The 17,605-nt window shown below is 41.1% G+C and overlaps 1 protein-coding gene across 2 annotated transcripts in view; it reads right to left on the bottom strand.

Annotated features, from left to right (window-relative positions):
• Positions 1–17,605, bottom strand: part of GABRB1 (gamma-aminobutyric acid (GABA) A receptor, beta 1) — a 64,145-nt gene that overhangs the window by 13,376 nt on the left and 33,164 nt on the right. The gene's annotated exons all lie outside the window — the stretch shown is intronic.

The raw sequence follows: 17,605 nt of genomic DNA, 5'->3' as shown, positions 1-17,605 counted from the left end.
CCCTCCCTCGGGCCTCGGCCCCGGGGCAGCCCGGCTCGCCGGGCCCGAAAGGTGCCATCCCCGCGGGGTTAGGCCTGTTGCCGAACTTGGCCAGGACAGCCGTGAGTAGGCGGCAGAGGCGGGGGGGCGGCGGGGTGCGCCCGGCCGCTTAACGCGAGCGGCCGCGTTGGACGGCGTTGGGGTGTAAACACGTTGGATCAGTGTTCGTGGGGCAGACGCGGGCCGATTTCCCGGCTGACATCCCTAGCAGTCTAGCCCGCCTAATCACACAGTTCTCCCAGGATTTCTGCGCGCGATTTCGTTGACCTAAATAATAAGTGATTGCTAGGATTTTTTTTCTTTCGGTTAATAAAGGTCCCATGAAAATTATTCGATCTATTTAAGCCTTTGTTTGCTTGCTAGATGCTTTTCCAGCTTCAAAACCATTAATACATGTTCGAGTGCCCAGCTCGAGACATTAAACTTCTGCTTCCTAGGAAATAATGTCTAGAAATGATAATAAAATGATAATATAGCCCTTGATGTGCCAATGCCTCTCCTTTTTTTTTCTTTTTTTTTTTTTCTTCTAGACCAGCAGCTGAGAATTTAAGTGAGAACACTTAGGCAGAAGTACCACAGATCTAAAAAGTAACTAGATTCAAGCACGGCAAGAAATAGGTTATGTATAAAGCTTGCTGTTCACAGAAAAAAATACTTTAGAAATGTTGCTGACATAGTGATATAGCCAAGGTTAACAGCGTATTAGATGTTAATGTCACCAAGCTGTTTTATTTTCCACTGCAGCACTTACCATCTCAAATACCTCTGGGATAAATAAAGATCTTTATTACATTAACTTAACAAATAAAGTCATGGTTCTACTATTACTACCAAGTCCACAGAGATGTCCAAACAGAGCCCCATTTTTCTTCTGATTCTCCAGGGTAGGCAGCTCCGAAAAACCCAGCAACAGGGTCTCTGCCTTAGGAATCTGAGTCTAACCAGGTCATTTCAAAAGAGTATTTCCATTCTGTGTGCCCCAAGTCATCTGACCTTGTGTAAAGACGTAAGGTTGGAACGCAGCCCTCTTCCATCACTAGTGGATTGTCCGTTTCCCAACAACTTAGTTTTTGTTGTTTAATGCATTCTTAGAATATAATTTTTCTTGTTTCACACAGTTATTATTCTTATGACTGTATTCAAACAGGAAGATAAAGCATTTCTTCCGCACACCACCGAGGTGGTCCATACAGTGGTAAATTTATTGTACTATTTCAACTTAAACCCAACATGTGAACAGAGCACCGCAGATCTGAAGATGTGTTTTGGAAGGCAATGTCACTAGTTAACATTAAGGTGGTAGAATTGCTTGAAAAGGCTCCCTGCCACCTGTGTTCAGGTGGGTGTTTGTATCTTATAAGTGACTCTTTTTTTCATTAAGAAATACTTTTTATAGGCAGATGGCAGATTGTAACTGGGGATATGAATCAGGATTTAGCCTAAGCAATACTGACCCAAAGGAAAACTTGGTTAGACTGCTGGAGTACTACAAATTGTCAGTTATTTAAGAAGGTTTCTCAAATAGAAATAAATTTAACATATGGGGCAATCTGTTCCATCCCAGTTGGAGACATCAGTTCCTACCCATTAGAAGCAGAAAATAAATGTTATTACAGCATAAAGTCACTCTTGCAACATCCTAATCTAGTTCAGAGAGTGAATTACAACATTGCCTTACTGCGCAAACACCTTTAATATTGGTTCGTTGTTATTGGTTGTTGTCATTTTTTGCCCCTCTAATTTTTTAAATCTCATTTGCCAGTGAGACTTCAATACCAGGTTGAAGGTCCTTTGGGAGAGGAATTATTTGATTTTGCTTAATATCTCTTTAATGGCTAACACAGCAGGACTTCTCAGTATCACTGTAGTCTCAATAGATGGAAACATTGAAGGTTTCTGGATAAGTAGTCAGACTTGTACTGAAAATGCCTTACCGGTTTATTTGTCTTCTTCTACTGGATTATGTCAGTGATGTCAAACGACCTACTGAGCCTAAAAGAAATCTAATGCAGTGCACAATCAGAAAGATACAGTAATATATTTTATCTAGTATGGCTTTCATGTGCAAGAGTACCTCTTATAAGGCATACCGGTATTTTTTTTTTCCTGTTCACTCATAAGAGTTTCATTCTCATTAGCTAGAAAAAAACAAACCAGGGAATTATTAGGAAAGGAAAGGAGAGCAAATACAAAAATCTTTGTTTGCATTTTCATATGCTTTCCAATTAATTTTATGCTATTTCTTGACTATTACATGCAGATTTATTTCTTTCCCCAAAATAGCTGTACTAAGTTGGCTATGAAGAAGGGCCATGGAGATGATTAAGGATGGACTTGCTTCCATTGAAGGAAGGACTGACTGAGTCATGATTCTTCAGCCTGGAGGTAAGATGGCTGAGGGACTGTTATGGCAAAAGTCCGTAAGATCCTAAGTTAGCATGGTGAGCTTGAGCAGGGCATGATTATTCACAATCCCTCACACTTCCAGACCAAGACAGCAACAAATCATATGTCTAGTGGCTAGTTTAAAAGAAATAAAGGGAAATACAGTGTACAGATAAACTGAAGAACTCATTGCATAAGGTGACATGAGTGTCAGAAGTTTATGCTTGTTCAGAAGCTATCATATATATACACAGAATAAAAATCTATCCAGGTTATTAAACACAATGATACTATTTCTGACTGGGGGTAGCAAAGTGCAGAACACTTACTGGAGGAGTTTACTGGGGAAGTATCAGCATGTGTATCCTATGCTCTGTTCTAGCTTCATAGATATGTGCTGCTGGCCATTGTCAGATGATGGGTGAGATAGACATTTGTTCTAAGACAGTACAGCAGTTAAGGGTCTGACATGTTCCACTGCAGCCTGATTTGCCTGTCTGTCTCATGTCTTTCAACTTTACAACTCATTTTTACTTCATCACTGGAGTGATGATTTTTAGCCTGATGCTCAGAGCCTCTGACTCTACACATCTTTGTGTAATTCATGTAAATTAAACTGCGATTAGAAAGCCTTGTCCATGCCCACACATTTTGTGTAGTAATAAGCAACCTGCCCATAGTAACTCAGTGGCCAAAATGTCACTGAAAACTCAGGTGTCTTCTTATATGCAAATGTTTAGAGAGCAGTGCCAGTGATTTAACTTTGGACTTGAGACATTTTGATGACCTGTTGTCTCAAAATTAGCAGCAGTGACATTGTAACTTTTTTTACAAAGCAAGTGTGCAGTATGTGCTCCTGACTGGTGTCTTCTTGTGCAGACTAGATACTTGTGTAATTGTACATGTAACATGTACAGATGCACAACTGCTATTAACAGATCAGCCCTGATAAGTACAGCCATTATACAGCAGTTTCTACAGACCTTTAGCTAGTTTCTCATCTTATAATCTAGTTTGAGTGACTCTGAATCATGAAGTTTTAAAATGGTACTTTAGTTACTTTGGTAGTTACAACCACTGAGGATCTGTTTGTTCAACTGCTTCTCACTTCTTTGCCTGAATCCTCTTCTCCTGTGGGGTTGAAACAAGCAAAGTTCTGAAGTCACACCGTTGTGTTCTTCTCTAAAGGCTAGTCAACAGCGATCAGGGCAGAGGCTATTCATGAGGAGATTAACCCCAATAGTTTCCTTGCCTTGCCTCCAGGTTCATGTGCTGCTGGTTCCAGACTGTCCTTGAGAGTTTGGAGCTGGGACGAGAGGGGTTGTTTCTTTCCAATTGCAAGTGTCAGAAATCCCAGGTGTCTCTCGCTTTCATTCTGAGACACCTTTTTCCTGAATCTGTTTTGAGCTTTCTCCTTCTCCCTTTTTTCTTCTCCTTTTGAATGGACACTTATACTAGACACCAGCTGTATCTCAATCTGGAGAAAGTTGAGCCAAAGCTCTTGACCTCTTATGGTGAGGTTTGATTGATTGCTTTTTTCCCTCTCTTTCTTTTTATCTTCTATCCTTCTATCCTGGTTTGATGAGGAGGGAAAAAAAATCCATTTTCAGGAACAGCAAAATGCAGACTATGAATTGTTTCTACTCCAACCCTGGCAGCACAGCCTGGGAGTGCCTGACTCAGGTTGAGAGACCTCATCGTGTCGAGAGAGACCTGACCTCTCTGGGAAGCCCAGTGTTGCAGTCTCTCAGCTCTTCTGCTAACACGAAGGACTTCTACACCTTCACACAAAGCAGACTAAGGTAACTTGCTTGCAGTGCTGTCAGGAGCACATTCCATGTAGAGTTTGTAACTCTGATGCAAATCACTCTTTTCACGTCTCTGTTCCCTCCTCTTTCTTTCTCATCTGGAGCTGCTGTGCAATAGACGGCTATCCCAGTCTGAGCCATAATCCTGGAAGTTTTTTCTGAGTTGAGTTGCTTTACAAAGTTAAAAAGAGAACGACACTATTTATAAACACATTATGTAAACATTAGCAACAGAGGTCCAGCTGCTTAGCATTCAATTAATTTAGTTCAGTCAATATTGCATGGTACATAGTTTTGTCTGCTCGTATTGTAAACACATCTTGCCCTTGAGCACTTATTTCATTTGACTAATTAAGATCTACTTCTAAGTGCTCTCATTTTGTTGCCAGGCAGACTCCCCCAATTTTAGATACAGCTGTTGTACTCGGTGAAAAAGACATTTGAAATCCAGGTCCATCTGGTTTGTGCTCCAGCCTGTCAGGCCAAAACCTGCTTTGTCTAAGGCAGTAGGGTCTCTGTTTTCAACAGGACTCAGGCTGCAGATGAATCAGGACACGTTGTGGTTCTTACTTATGCCAGCACGGCTTATGCAAATACACCTTATATTTCTATGCAATATTGTGTTCCCCTGCCTGAGATGGTGAAAACCCTTTTAAAATTTTAATTACTTAATTCAGGTGCATAAATTTTTCAGAGGTAAATACGGAGGCAAGTACGAGGCCACTGTACTTGGGCTTTTTAGATAAACAATGAGAATGAAGTTTTCATGGTGGTCTCACTCACTGTTCTGACTATGTAAGTAGCTGAATTTTCAATTCATGAACAATTGTAGAAAGATTTAAAGTTATACTGAGTTACATGAAAATTTTGTTCAGACAAAATTAAGAATAATTGAGTAAAAAAAGTACTTTTCTAAACAAAATTGATTTCAAATGACTTTTGAAAATGAAATACTGACTCTTTTTAGAAAATATATTTTACAATGGACATGTATTGTGCCTGTATTACACTTTTTCTGTATGCATATTTTGCCAAAATAGTTACACCTTACTGAATCAATATACGTCACAGGGGAAAAAGCCTTGCCTGAAAAATACCATGTTGTTCTTCATGACATTATTACAAGACCATGAAAGGAAATGTAGATTTGAGTGTTGTTTTGAAACTTTGTCACTGATCCGCTTTACTTCTGTAACCATAGGTAAATACTATGTTGGTACTGCCAAGAAATAGGAGCAAGAAAGTCCTACAAAGAACCAAAACTTAGGGAAAAGCACATCCAGATCTATACTTGGTAACAGATTTACAGCTGTAAGAGGAAAAAAAAGGAGCTTCAGACTGAATTCTGGTCTTGGTTCTATAGAAGTGACTTCCATTGCTTATGAAGCTGGGATGGCATTGCCTTCTCCTGAGAAGATTTACCTCTGCTAAGGCACTGAGATAAGCCAGCATAATTTTAAACACTGTGACACATACTGCAGTTCACAGCTGGGCTAAGCAGTGCAAGCTACCAGCATTTCTTGGGCTGCCTGTGTTGCTGAGACTGAATTTGTGCTAACAATGATTAGGAACAAAATAGCAAAGCTACAGCAGAAAATAGCAAAATTCTGTTACTTCTAAGAAAATATACACCACTTTTCATCCATAGACTTTAATACTATACAAAATCAATCCATCTCCATTTTGTAGGGAGACCTGAAGTGCATAAAGGGGAAGTATAAGAGGAATAACACAGCATACTTTACCAACATGTTGTGTTATTAATTTCACCTTCGCAAATCAATGATAAGTCAAAGACAGGGGTATGCAGAGAAATGTTAGGCCTTACTAGTCTGGTACGACTGTACAGCCTGGCCTGAAAATCAGAATTAGCAAGTTGCATGCTCCCTTGGGCAATGAACAGGCTGGGTTAAGGAGCAGAGTACAGTACTCCACCGAGGACATGAATGGCTTCTTGGGCACCAAGGTGTCCGTGATACTGCTATGGTTGCCATTCTTCCTTAAGCACTAAGGAATGAGTGGGGGATTTCTGTGGCTAAAAGCATAGGCTAAAGTCAAGGAACAGGTTTTTTAGGTGGTTGAGGTACAAAGTCTGCTTAGCATCTGCAGTTTTCTGTGGAGGCAGACATGCGGCACATGCTCATTAGTGGACTAATACAAGGTGTTAATGGAGGGGCAGGCGCTCCATAGAGAGAGAAGGTCCAAGGTCTTACAATCAAAGGATGCTGAATAATTTTCCATGTGCCTAATCTTATTGATACAAATTCCTGCCCACAGTAAGTGTGTGAAATATTTTAATTACGGGTTCTGTTGCTTTGACCCTAAACGTGAATTCAGATAAGGCAGTCATGCTCTGTGTGGTTTGGATTAGAAATGGTAATATGTTAAATAACCATGTGTTTTCTCTGGAAGAACTCTCCATAGGTAATTTAGTGTTCATAGGCACTTACAGAATATAAATGAATGAGAACAGAGATAGATTGCTGAGGAGATTAGCCATATATTCTGAGTTAAAAGTAAGTCACTGAGGGTATTAGCCAAAATTGCACCTCACCAGCAGGAACAGATATACTGGATAGCAATCTAGCAACCTTTAGGTGCTGCTTCGTTAGCTCAGACCTGTACTTAGAGTTACTCTGCAGCCTTTCCATTTTCCCTGGCCGTCAGCACTATGGCTATGCAGCCCTGATCCTGGCGTCCAGTGTCTCATGTGAAATGAATCATTGTTTAATTCAGTTTCCATCTACATGCTGATGGGCAGCTGTCCCTTGTACAAACCAGGCTTGCATTCCGATGGTAACAGGTATTTGAAAGACCGAGGGAGACAATCATGCACCTCTCTGCACAGATGGTTCCTGCATGGCCAGGGACATTTGGGCTGGCAGTCTGGGAAACTTGGTGCTGCTATTGCCATGGAAGCCTGATGAATTGAGGGCTGCCAATCACCAGAAAAGCTAAACTCAGTGAAAGATCATATCTGTATGAATGAACTCTTCAAACACAACTGAAATGCTCAACGTTTTCTTGAAGTTTCCCACACACTGTGGTTTGCTCATAACGAACAATGTTTCTTTGTACAGTCTACTCTTGCACTTCATGTTTGTTGCTTTCAGTTTATGAGGAAGATGAATAAATAAATAAAGCTGTTAGAAGTGGTAGCAGAAAGCTAATGGAGGAAGCATTAAGAATTTTATCTGAAGGACTCAATTCTGTTCTCAGTTCTGCAGAGTAGATTCTGAGGACTGGACGACTCGTATGTGAGTATACTGGCCACTTAATAAAACTACTTCATGTTAATGTTGTCCCAGGTCAGGTAAGCAGCCTTTCCATGTTGAGACTTGAGGCATTGCGTTTTGTTTATTTGTATTATTGCAGTGTCAAGGAGCCATAGGTATAGATCAAGACACGGAGTGGATAGGCACGGAGCTGATAATTTCTCAAGATTTATAATATCTGTCAACTTGGATGCATTTGGGGCAAGGCTTCATTCTCACAAGTTGAAATGAATGCACGAGTACCAGAATCTTCCAATCTCTTCTGGGTTTTGTTTGTTTTATACAGCAATTCACATCTTGGCAGAAGACAAGTAAATACTTAAACCGTACTTATGGCTGTAACATCCTAGGACAACTGCATTATCTCAAAGCACAATATGGTAGCTCTTCCAAAAATGTGATATGACCAGGTGCAGAGATTATTTTTCCTGCTGCCCTGACTGCAGAAGTACAGACTCATTTAAGAGCACAGCTGTTTCCAAAGAAATCAGCCCCTCCTCTAAGTGAACCCTTATCTTTGAAAAGCAAGCCCAGCTTTTCCTTTCGCTGTTCTCCTAGCCCGGGGGCTGTCAGAGGCTGAAGACAGACCTGGTGAGGCTGTGCTGGGAAGTGACTCAGCCCCAGCTTTCCTGTCCCCTGTGGTCACCAGGGGACAGCCAGGGCCCTGTATTGGTACCTCTGAGGCTACTGAGATGGCACTAAAATAAGAAGAGCAGTTGTCCAAAATAACTCTGCGTTCCTCTGTGTGCAACAGAAAAGATATACCAGATAGGTGACTTGGCTAATTTCATGTGCTCGTGCACTGGAAATCATTGATTGTCAAGTATTTGCTATTAAAATCTATGCATCCATGTAGAGACAAGCTATCCACCTTTTTGAAAATAAAAAGGGAAAGTCATACAGACTATACTATCAGCATCTGAGTAACTTCTAAGTTTGTGTGCAGTGTAAAAATACATTGTGAAAATAAAATAACTGGTTTATAGTCCTCTGGGGAAAGAAATCTTTCCAAAGGGTGGAAATAGAGCAGTTGCTGTGGCTTAACATTAGTGTACTGTGAAGAATGAATTATTTTAGCTTAGTGACTGACTTAAAAGATGAGCCGTAAGGAATGACTTAAACTGAGACAAAAATACATTTTAAATTTTGATGTGAAAAAAATGAAACATACAGTCCTATTTGGCTAATTTCTCAGTTTCAGTATCAACAAGCTATTTGTGAATCTGCCTCTCAGAGTATCTGAAAAACAACTTGCTCAGCTCCACAGCTATGTGCTAGTCTTTCTGTCCTCATGATGTTTAAATCTGCTGCTGTGGATGCTCATGGCGTAACTTTAAAACCTCTCCTGTTTTGCTGCCAGCATGTTCTCTGCAGCTCAGAAGGATGGCATTTCAGCTATGTCAGAAGTTAATGTGGATTTACAGATTGCTGTGTGCATGCAGAGTCTCCATGGGCGATGCTTCTGAGAGTAAATTTGCAGTGATACAAGCTCAGTGTGTGTATTCTGCATAGGGTGTATGGAGTGACCTAGGGTGTATTATCTGAATGTCTTTAGAAATGATTAAAGTGTGTTTCGAATTGCAAAATATGTTGCCCAGAGAGCAGTCGCTTTGCTGTTCCGATAGGCAGTATATGGGATCACACCAGCAGCCTGCGTGTGTTGATCTCCGTTCCTGCTCTTGCTGGGATGTTTCCTATGGTACTGTCTTTCTTGTTTTATGAGTGTGCTGTGATAAAATGTGCTTTTCTGTTTTTCTGGTGTTAACTATTCTTTTGCTAGGGTTTGTGGAAGCTAGTTGCTTGAATATGGCATTTGATCCATGGCAGAGCCCTTGTGAAATAAGGCATTTTGTGCATGTCATAGAGCAGGCAGCAATGGGAGTACAGAAGGCGGCATGGATGGAGACCCACCTGTGAATTGTGAATTGGATGAAATGCTAGGAACCTTATATCACTTGCAGCTGGCAGACTAAGTCAAGATGGGCAGGCAGGAACTCTTCTGCATTTTGCATTCAGATAGTAAATCTCAGAAAGATCCCACTGTTTGAGTGACCTGAGTTTTGGAATAGATACCTCGCTCTCTCTCTTCATAGTCCACCAAGTTTGAAAGAAATTTAAGGCTGAGTATGTATTTTAGAGCAATTAAAGGAATTGGCCAGAAGCAGAAGAGAGGTCTTATTCCCAGCGCTATACTGCAATAACCAGAGACAAGTAAAACCGGAGAAAATGAGGGTTTTTTTCCCCACGGTTTGGAGGGTCTGTGGGAAGCGACACATGCAGGGACATGGGTTTATGGCTGACACGTCTCATGGGGGAGCGGGGGGAGTCTGACAGGCAGGTGAGTGAGCAAAGTTCTTTGTTTACAGATGTGGCAGAACCTAAGCAAATGTGAGGGATGGGAGCTGCCCTCATTAGAAACATCAGAAAGATGGAATCTCTTAAAAAAGGCATAGATTTGAGTGTCCTTCCAGCCTTTTTTTAGCTGGGAAGGGGCCTTGCAACTGGTTTTTAGAATGCTCTGAGCAATGAGCTCCTTTGGGAGGGGAGAGATTATGCCTTCTGTGGAAGCAATTTGATGTGCTTGGTGAGAAGAAGCAGGACGAGACCAGATGCCCTTTTAGTGGCTTTGGGTACTTTAGGGAAAAGACATGAGTGGATCCAGCTCAAAGCTCCTGCTGCCTCAGGTACCAGCACAGTCATATTCATTAGTGAATTTTTATTGCCAGGCATGAATAAATTACTAGATATCTGGTGCCTGCAGACAGGCAAAGGAAAAGCTGTCTGGGAAAGCTTGGATTTAAGACAGGTTTTTCATCTCTAATAAAAATAGCCCTTTTTGTTTGAGGCGTAGGTTCTTACATCCTTGGTAGTTCAAATGCAATCATACCCTGGATCAATGCAGTCTTGTCTCAAGCAGGGAGCTGTGATAAATCTGTTCAAATCTCATTCTGTCAGACCACTCTGTGCCAACAGAGGTGATAATGAATACTTAGGTATGAACACAGTTGTTGTTTTTTCTGGCATCAAACTATGTAGAGGTTCAAGTGGAGTATTTTATTGATTCACTGCAATATCACTTTAAGTTGGTTGCACCTTCATCAAATCATTATATATATTTAGTGTTAGGTCTATTTCTGTATGAAGCAGGGACAGCCATAAAAAGAATGGAGTCAAGGCAGAATTGCCATTTTCTATACTGTAGCTGATTAAATAAATCTTCCTCTTTTCCCCAACTCGCTCTGTTCAGGTTTCTGTGGGCTTGTTCTGTTCACCCACACAAGTGAAGCAGTTTCTAAGAGTGCTGCTGAGAAGGCTAATGCATGGCTCAGTGTTGCAGTGTCGATCCCTGAATCACGCTGCAGCATTACAGTTGTCATAGAGACACAGATTTTTGAGACCAGAGGGACAGTTCTGTTAATCTGCTCAGACCTGTTGTAAAACACAGAGTAGCTTGCCAATAAGTAAATAACTTGCCAAATTGGAACATAGCCTGGCCCTCCCTATCCTGTGACAGTGAAACACATTTCACTTAAGTTTGGGGGATGCTGGAAGAGAAAACCCAAATGGGGATTTAATTTATCGTCAGGGCGGTGCTGTCGGCACATCATTTTTTTCTGCTGAGTGAAAGCCAGGTGCAAGCTTAGTCCACAAGGTCACGCCGTGATTGTGATATTGGTGACTTCAAAGTGACAAAGAGTATTAGAGTAATAACGGTATCCTGTCTTATTTTCTAGGTAGTGCGGTGTGGTCAGCACTTACATTTGTAATGAAGGATGCTAGAGTGGGGCAGCTGTGTGCAGTCAGAAGTCTCTGACAGACAAGCGCTGGGTGATTTAGCTGCGGCAGTTTGATGCTACTGTCCCTGGTTGTTTACCTCCTCCTTCTGTCTGCTCCTTTATCAGCAGAGATGTGTGTCTGCATCTCACCCATGCCGATCCAGAGCCTGCTGCAGCTGCTGCCAGGGACAGTGGGCTTGTGCCAAGGCACTGGGTTGTGAACTGCCATAGCAGTTGTAGCCCTTGCCAGAGGCTACCTGGCACAGCAGAACTAACAGCTGGGGGATTTAACATCTTAAACTGCCAAGCTGACATCCATCAGAGCTCACGCAAGAGTGCCAAGCAGTCTGGGTAACCTCCAGCCAAGTATTAAGTCTCCTCTGTCCCAGTATATGCTAATCTGTGAGAAATGGATTGTTACAGATCCCAGCTCCACTGATGAAGCGGTTCCAGTTATAAAATCCCTTGATTTTATACACAGAATTTTCCAGTGGCCATCACGGTATTAGACACTGAAACAGGTGTAAAGCTTCTGATATGGTCTCCCCATCTGCCGCTGCAGAATTTGGAATAAGGTGAACTGCTTGAGCAAAGCTGTGAAAATGTGTGTGAAGGAATGTGTGCAACCAAAGTGCTCTCCTCCTCCTAAATGTATACATTTCTCTGGTTGTCAGCTGTGCATACATAGTTCTGCAGTCCTGTTAGATAGCTTTGGAAAAGCTAGAAATGTAATTTTTTAATGAAAAAAATCTGCTGGCTCAATATAAGCATGTATTATCCCTGCATTGGCTGCTCTGCTGGAGAGGTTTGGTAATAGGGCAGCGTTTGATTCTTTGTGCTCTTTTCCCATTCCTGTGTAGCACAGTTGTTTTGCTGCTATTTGCAGTGCCTTAAATTACTGCTAAGTATTATTAAGGAACAATTCTTAGCACTTCAGATTTTCAGGGATTGTCTTTGGCTAATTTCCACAGCATTCGTGTGAGGTGTAATGACTCACTGCCTTTCTGTTCACAGATAGTGTGATGTTCAACTATTCTTTGAGTAGCCTAAAAGCAATTCATCTGTGGGACTGCCTGGTTCCTCTGGAGCATGCTCCTTCTGCAGTAGGAGTAAGTGTCCCTTAAAAACACAGGGGAACTCAAGAGAGGTCCAGGTTGTGGGTGCTACAGTATTGGTGTGCTCTGGCACTGCTATAGAGCTGTGCAGCTGTTGTGGATGCCCTGGGGAGCGCCGAGCTTTTGGAGGGGAAAATGTGTCTCCAGCTTGCTCGGTTTAGAGGTGGGGAAGCACCCCCGGACAGGGAGAGGACTCGCTCAGATGCCACCTTCCTGCCACACTTTAGGGACGAAGGAGATCCTGCAGCTCTCATGTTGGGGGGGAGCCCGGGAGGGAGAGAGGGCAGCGTTTGCAGCAGCTTTCTGAGCTCACACCCATGCACGGTCCAGCCACAGGCTGACCCTGGGTGAATAAGCGAGACTGAATTGAGGAAGCAGACAGGGCTTCAAACGCAAGGAGACAGGATGGTGCCACATGTAACACTTGTCAATCTGAGCGTAAAATCTGTTGACTGACATGCTTTCCAAAGGATGCTATTCAGGGAACCACTCGGCAGCCCTGTTGTCCTTGTACACGGGATTAGAAGAACATAAAGCTCGTAAAGTTCAGTTTTTTTAAGGGAGTTTAGCAACAGTGGGAAGAACACATGATCCATCTTGGCCATGGTCTAGTGTCTCAGCACTGGTTTAACTGTTAGGCTTTTGCTTGCTGTTTCTATTGCACAGTCATACTGCTTGTGATTGCACCTGCAGGTATGCACCTCCATGTAAGCCATGCATTTACATCTGCAGGAGAGTGGAGATCAGTTTAATAACTACTCCCATTTAAATGCAGGATAGATATTTTACATGCCCATACAGACCTTTGACTTGGTTTAATATTCACCCCTTGTCTTTTTGCTTAAATTCCAAATTGTGTGCATTTTCTACAGGCATTGAACACTCCTCATAAACATGTATCTTCATTCTGAGTTAATTTACAGTGTTTCTGCTAATCAGATCTAATTTAAAGGGTGGGGCTGAGGAAAGGGCTGTCCACTTGGAACAAACATTTGAAACAACCAATAAAAAAGCAGAGAGAGAAGATTCTCGTTGTGAGTTGCATTGGTTTAATTGACAAAAATGGAGCCATGCCAGTTTTCACCAGCTGAAGATCAGACATGTTACTTCTATGTCAGATTATGTGCTGCTGAGAGCTACTAGATTTAGGGCTATTAGTATTGCATAGATTTACACGTCCATACAGGTCTTTTTGCTGTCTCTGTATCCAGTTCCATTTATCGTTTTCTTTCTGCATGCATCAACCTTGCATGATTACTGGCAGCACCAAGGATAAAAATGCTGTTAAGAAACAAAGTTAGGATTAAAAGAAGGTCAATGTTACTGTTATTATGTTCCTGCTGAAGCCAAGATGACTGTAAGTAGCAGAAGAAGAAAGTCAGTGGCAATGGCAACTTAGAGCACATCTCCTCAAAGTAGTGATTATCGTTCAGTGATGGTTTCCACAGACAGTACTGCTCTCGAAGCTGGTGCCACGTGGGTTAAACCATATAACCGTACACAGTATAAAAATGAACAAAACCACTTTCCAGTGCTTTGAAAATGGTCTGGCAGTGCACATAGTGTACAGTGTCTGTCTAGCAGTGAGAGATGCTGCTTGCTGTTAGACAGGCAGTTCCAGGACAGCTTAGTGATTGCAGCACCACCTTCCCTGGCCCTTTTATTTAAGGAACAGCTCTGCCCTGGGGTTTATTTAATTCCTGTCTTTCCCAAAATTGAGGTAGATAAACCTTTCTTTCAAAGGGATATTTTTTAAACCAAGAAATTGTTAACAATTTCATTTTCATCCTAGCTCTGTGAAGATTTGTATACTGGCACAATAGAAAGCTGAATAGCTGAAGTGAGATGCAGGAGCTGGAAGGAGAGATTGAGGGTGAGAATCTCATAAACTGTTTCTGTCATGGAAGAAAACGTCACATGCCTAACGCATGTGGCACGAACAAAGAGGTAGTCGTCACGGTTATCACCTCTTTATTCACCCTCTCCACTCTGGCCCCTGGTAGCTTTCATGGCGATTAATGGGTACTACTAAGTGCAGAGTACGCAGGACAACTGGTTTACTTGTACTCAAATGCCTAAGAAAGAAGTAGGCAGCCTGCTATTCAGAGCTCTGTTCTTCTTCCAGGTATGATCAATAATTTTCAAGAGTTTTAGAGATGCAGAGGAGAAAAGCTGTGGTGCATAGAAGGTATATTTTAGGTGGAGAATTGTCAAAGATGCCAGTGCTCCTGACACATGTACTACCTGTGGGCTTTCGGTAGGAGGTAAGCATGCTTGTTCTTTTGCAAAATCATTCAGTTGTTAGTAGAACTGATCTAAATACTGATAAGAAGTAATGCACTCTGCCAATTTTGACCTGTTGGCAAATTGTGAATAAAGATTTTGTTGATTTCTTTGGATTGGCTCAACAAGTATTAACATATCAACATATATATCTTTGGAGACATGAATTATTTATAGCAAGTGTTCAAAAGGTCTGAAAAGCAATTTTCTTTTGGGCATGTGTGCCTGGCCACATGGGTGACATGGTATTCTCTCATCCCTGATTGTGTTAGCATTTTAATTGCTTATTCCATCTAATGCTAATTTTGATTCTTGATGAGGTCTCAGTGGTAGTACTAAGTCCATTCTCACTGAGCATTCATCCCTACAAAGCTTCATTTATGTGAAAGCTTGTGAATAAAGAGGTATGAGCCAGCCAAGTGTCAGTCTGGTTTCGTTATTTGGGCTTCTAGCTGATAAAAGCTCAGGTACTTTGATCAGCTTGACTCATGACTGGGCTGGAGACTTCAACTATCTCCCAGTAAATAAATTCAGGTACAAATTCAGTATGAAGGCAACTTCAGTATGAAGGCAACTTCAGTATGAATTCACCCATTTTGATTGCTCTGGTACAATACATATATCTCCATTTCCTCTCCTGATCAGGTAGAAAAGTTACTGAAGAGATGTGTTATGCACTTTATTTTGAAAATCAAGATATGATTTGTTCTCCAAATGCATCCATTGCATGCCTTAATAAGTTTAAGCTGGAGATGAGCCAAGCAGCAGCAAGCAACATCAAGAAAACTGGTTTGTGCCAAAAAAGGCAGGGAACTGCAAAGCCCAAAGGTGGGTATGCAGCTTAATGAGTGGCTCTGTAGGTCCTGTAAAGTGGTGGATTATGAGATTTGGATAGAGTTTTGCACCAGCATAAAGTAACTGGGGAGATCAGTAGAGTGATGGGCAGCACTGGAAAAGGAAGTTACAATTGCCTACCACCTCTGCTTCTCGGGACTGAGAGGAAAATGGCTGTATATGTCTTTATACACAGGGCTGTGGTGTTGCAGTGCTTCAGTCAACTCAGAGCAATGTAGATATGGACAGGCTAACCAAAAGAAGATGTATAGGGAAGGTTAATACATGTTGGTCTAACAAACACAATTATTCATTACATGCACATTGACTTGGCCCAGCTTGCCACGCTACTGTGTCTGTTGAGGGGCTTTAATATAGAGTATAACCAGTATGTCCTTCCAGAGATTTCCTTGTACGTGTTGAACGGTGAACAGAGAATAAGCTATTGTGGTGACTCGGGACTGTAGGCATTGAGGTGCTTCACAGGGAACTTTGACAACACTGTCTCCCTGCTTCTGAGATGTCTGCCTGCAATGCCAAAGTGCTAGGATCTTAAAAATAAAAACCACTATTTTTGCATCTCTAAAGAAATAAATTAGCAGGTTCTGTTCAGACAATACTCTCTAGTAAAAACAATTTTCATTAAGCCTACTGTGGATGTTTACTTGATTGAAATAATTTGCTGGTGGAATAAAAGGTTTGTTGTTCTCAATCTGGCAGAGAATTTCTAAAATCACTATAAAATGACATTCCAGGAAAAGGAGCAAAAGCAAATAATTATTGGGAAAATATTTCAAATTTCTTACCAAACAATTTAAAATCTAAATGAAAAGCTGCATGTCCACTGACTTATATTAAGGCTGATATTGATTATGGACTTACAGAGAAACAAAATACTTCATTATGGAGAGTAATTTTGAAGGTATGTGCCCATTTTGATGCTTTAAATAAAGTATCTTTCTGGTGCCATCAAGTATAAATTATAAACAAGTATAAACATTGGGCTGAGAGCCCATCTTGTCTCTCATCAGTGCTCCAGACTGACTGTATGCTTTTTTCAGTGCCTGACAATCGCCACCTCACAGATATGTTGAGATATATTACATTTATGTATACACAACTGATGAAAACCTCTGCAGTTCAGAATAAATTGAAATCTTTCCCAGCAACATTTTCTAAGTCTCAAAGTGATTTTGTTTTCTTTGGTTTAGATTTACTTATTCTATATTTGTGTTACAATACTATTAAACATTTTATATGTGAATATTCCATTGTTTCGACATTGTGAAAATGTTTCTATTTGTCAAATCTAAGCAACTGAAGACTAATGGAATCCTTTTGAAAATTGATGCTCTGAGGTTTTGGGGAATTTAATATCTTTTCAGTCCACAGCAAAATCTTATATCATGTGTTTCTGCAGAATGAAAACTGTACTTACTGGACTTCTGAGAACTTTTAGTTCCTTGAATGGGATGTGCTACAAACAATGAAAACATCGCCTTTGTTGATGACATAGGTATTAGGGAATTATTTTGGTTAATCTTTGATCAGCTTGTTTCTCTGTTCATTTAACACTTCAAACTATGCATCAAAGCTGAGGTTCGTATGTTAAAATTGTTTTTTCTCTTCAGTAAACTGAACCAAAATACTGTATTTGGGGAAATCTGTTAATCCTTTCTAGAATGTCATACTTTAGAGAGAAGTATTATTACAAAAAAAGATTGCTTAACTCTAACAGTGCAACAGTTGTCATGTGAAAAATGGAAATTCTTAGAAAACTGCTGCAATATTTTGCCTTGGACTCTATGCAGTCTTAACCAGTTTGTTTAGACAGACAGCTCTGTGGTCAGCGGCAGCAGCTGGTTTGACCAATGACAGAATCAAAATTCTTTTCAAGAACCTTGATAGGCATTTCTCTAAAGGCTAGCATCATAAAACTTATAAAGACTATGTTAATGACAAAAATTTGCAAGTGCATGCCTGGATCCTGTGCTCATGGAAGACAATGGCAAAGCTCTCATTAACCTTGGTGCTGAAGGATCAAGTTGTTTCATTTTATAACCTCCAAGTATTTTGGTAAGACCAATTGA

Source organism: Haliaeetus leucocephalus, unplaced genomic scaffold (assembly GCF_000737465.1).
Source record: "Haliaeetus leucocephalus isolate CR32 unplaced genomic scaffold, Haliaeetus_leucocephalus-4.0 Scaffold439, whole genome shotgun sequence".
Classification (NCBI taxonomy): Eukaryota; Metazoa; Chordata; class Aves; order Accipitriformes; family Accipitridae; genus Haliaeetus; species Haliaeetus leucocephalus.
The sequence above is the reverse complement of the archived record's forward strand: the minus strand, read 5'-3'. Positions and strand labels throughout refer to the sequence as shown.